This window comes from Perca fluviatilis, chromosome 3, assembly GCF_010015445.1.
Source record: "Perca fluviatilis chromosome 3, GENO_Pfluv_1.0, whole genome shotgun sequence".
NCBI lineage: Eukaryota > Metazoa > Chordata > Actinopteri > Perciformes > Percidae > Perca > Perca fluviatilis.
In genome coordinates this window covers 14,997,599-15,001,281 of record NC_053114.1, presented here as the reverse complement: position 1 = coordinate 15,001,281, position 3,683 = coordinate 14,997,599, and the positions used below count along the sequence as shown (strand labels likewise).

General features: G+C 38.9%; 1 long non-coding RNA gene across 1 annotated transcript; it reads right to left on the bottom strand.

Annotated features, from left to right (window-relative positions):
* Positions 1–994: 994 nt before the first annotated feature.
* LOC120556117 lies at positions 995–1,578 on the bottom strand. The gene is made up of 3 exons (XR_005638806.1): positions 1,567–1,578; positions 1,322–1,382; positions 995–1,072 (listed from the first exon to the last, which is right to left on the bottom strand). It is a non-coding gene; the product is annotated as an uncharacterized LOC120556117 (long non-coding RNA).
* Between the last annotated feature and the right edge of the window lie 2,105 nt (positions 1,579–3,683).

Sequence of the window (3,683 nt, the reverse complement as noted above, 5' to 3'; positions counted from 1 at the left end):
AAGGCACTGTACTCCGTACTCGCATAAAAAAAGGAGGTCAAAGGGAAATATTTTTGTAATGATGTTAATCTCATTTTATCTAAGTGCAACTTAACCCTAATTCCATTTTTAAAGTGTTTCCTTTAAAAAATTAAAAGGCAGCCTTTAAGGATTTAGGGTGAAGCAAAACTGAATGAGATGAGCTAGGTTTGAGAGTTGCCTCTCCCTTTCAGTACAAATGACTGAATTGTGCTACTAAGCTCAGTCTACACCTCTTATGACTTGTAGGTAGATGAATCAAGACATCCAATCAAAATACAGTTTACAGGTTGCTTACAGTGATCCATTTTGGGGCTGACAAAAAATAAAAATAAAGAACTGGTGCTTAAATTCTGTCAGGTTGGCTTTTGTTAAGCTTTGGTCACACTACAGGACTTTCAAAGTCTTAAGATCACTGTACTGTTCACACTACTACGCCTGTCTTGTACTCAGGGGTGTTGTGGTTTGCACACTTGATGCTCTGGGGGTGGGGGGTAAATCATACATTAGGTATACATTAGGCATTAGGTTAAAGGTTTGTTGATTGCTCTCGGCAAGTGGAAAAATCATTCTAGGCTTACAATCCTAAAGTGTGAACTTAACTTTTGCAGTAAATAAAGCAGTAATTACTGAGTTGTCAAGGACAAGGGGTATACTTTATTAATCACACATACAATGTTGTACAGTGAAACTTGTCCTCTGCATTTAACCCATCCCAGGAGCAGGGGCAACCATAGCACAGTGCCCATGAACCAACTCCAGATTCTGAGCCAGTGCCTTGGTCAAGGGCACTGACTGGATAATTAACCTAAATGTGCCCGTTTTGATGGTGCAGGAAACCCACACAAACCCGGGAGAACATGCAAACTCCACACAGAAAGGACCAGGGCTGGACCGGGTTTTGAACCAAGTTACCATACAGCCCATAGAAAACATAATATAAACAAGTGCTTTAACCTACTTCTTTGGTGCGATGGACTTTCTTGCAGTCTGTCATTTTCACTCCCTTGACTGATGAGCTCACTTTCACTTGTGGAAGGTGACACTGTATGAACTAAATTACATGATGTTATGGACAAAAGAAGGGAAAATATATATCAGTAATTGGAAACAAAGTACTTAACATTTTTAATTTAAATACCCATATCTGAATTTTGGGATGAGCAGAATTAATAATAAATTTAAAAAAGTATAAATAGATGATAAACCCATTGCTTTAAGAAAATAACTGTTGACTGTGCCTACAACCTTAACCTTAATAACTGTTGACTGTGCCTACAACATTTCAAATTCTCAGACCCACCTCTCCTTCTCCAGCCCACAGGACTTTCAAAGTCACTATCGGAGAGTTCCTCAGGTTCCTCCTGGAGAAAAAAAGTATGTTATGTGTGATATATAATACATCAAGCCAGTGGCAATGCTAGTTAACCTAAAAAAGGATATGCTATTTATGTAAAGAAGCAGAATAAGCAACATATATATTTTTACTTCTAAAACATTGAATGTTGCCCATAACTGAAACTCTGTACTGTCATATAAACTGTTTACCTGTACAGGTTTTGCGTTATTAATGCCATTATATAGAGACAAGTGGCTGAACTAATCGAGGCAACTTCCTTTCCACCCCACAGAAAACTGCTCGAGACGCGTTTGGTTTCATTAGTCTTTTGCATCCCTTGACTGTACTCAAATACTCGAATGGGAATGACTGGCCCATAGACAATGCAAACGTTCTTCTGAAAATGGCAGTAATTTCTTCTTTAAGTTGTGCTTCAGACCAGTCAGATGTAAAGGAGATCTTCCCAATAAGGCCATCTCGTGCCAAATTTGCTCTCGAGTCTCCCCTTGGAATGCGGAATGTTGATGCTGAAGAAAAAAGCAAGCACACAACATCTCTTGTATAGTGTTTGCAGGCTTGTTTTTTCTGACAAAACGTGAGTGTGTAGCAGGCCTTTGAAGAACTGATGGAAATGGAACCTGAAATCAATGGAAACACAGACACCTGTGCATTACAAAGGAAAGCAATACGTTTTTAGTTAATTGTGAATGCAAACTGTAGATGCAAACCAACTAACTGGTAGTATCATCAACCCATCATGGGGTCTCTATACAATTGATCGATTACTAGGTGGTTCCTTAACCTTTTTTTTGTCAATAAGCAATTTATTAAATCAAAATGCTGGTGTTGTGTAAAATATGCCACCATGATTGGAACTAATGCCGAAACATTACACCACACAAATTAAATAACCAACAAACAGCCATTTAGGTTACAGGAGTATGAAAGTATACCGAGCGGTATGATGTTCCAGTGGAGGTGGTGGGTGTGGCTGGCCCCGGTGGGTTATTGTAGGTGGTGGGAGCCTGAAGAGACATTAGCAAAATATTAGCAACATTAAATTTCATGTGTTTTTAATGTTTATATGCCCAGCAGTCAAAAAACAGTGTTGAGATTGGCAAAGGACAAAAACACGGAAAATGCAGAAACAAAGAGGTACATTTTATGCTTTTTTACAGTATGCACTCATTCACATTAAATTAAATGTCTTTATCATTGTGACTGCCTCTGTCCTCCATCAGCATTGCTCTCTCTCTAGCCAAACAGAGAACGGTTTTATCTTGTGAGTAAAGGCCAGCAGGTAAGCCAAGGTGAGATGTCTGACTGAGGACAGAGGCAGATTTCCATTTGACCAACAATTCACAGTGTCATTTGTGGGCCTGAGGTGTGACAAGTAGTCTCCATTAGCTGTAACGCTAAATTATATAATTTATGCTTTGCTGGTCAGAACATCTTCACATAATCTTGAACTCACATTTACTCATGAGTTCATCCCACTCGTAACTTAACTAACGGTGTGAGTTTTACGGTTTATAGAAACAAATGTGCTACACATAAAGTGCATTGGTGCTAGTAGCAAATCTCTACTGGCTACCGTTAGCTAGTTTAGTTAAGTTAGCCTTGACAAGAATCCAATGCTACGTGATTTGGAAAACATAGCTACTTACCGAGGTGGCCTGTGGTGGCCCTGAGGCGGTTGCTGTCGCTGTTGAAAAAGTTTGAATAGCCGCCAGGACGGCTCTGCCGATGTTCTCCGGTAACGCATTCGTTGGACATTTTCACAGCGCCACCATGGCCGACATTACCGTACCTGGTCAGGGGCGGGGGGACAGGCTCTTGCTGGCCTTCATGCGCGAACATGACAGATCAGTCAAAGTGGGGCCCCTCGTTGCTGGCTATAGTGGCTACAGGTCATAAGTCTCGCCCCTTCATAAAAGTGACACTAAAAACTCAAAGTACTCTTCAAATAACGGTTCTCCAAACGTGTTTATTATTTAGGTAGTTATTATCACGATAATCCATGTCCAAGAGTCCATTTCCGGATGAGATGTTTTTTATTCATTATTTGACACTATAAACACACACTGACCTCCTCGAGCTTTTATTTTGGTACTTCCGGTTACCGGCATTTTGAATTTGCATATTAGCTAAATATTTAGTTTCACCCGAAACATTTAGATTCAACATTTAGATTTAGATTTATATTTAACATTTATATTTAACATTTAGATTTAGATTTAGATTTAATATTTAAATTTAACATTTAGATTTATATTTAAATGTAACATTTAGATTTAGATTTAACATTTAGATTTAACGTTTAGAT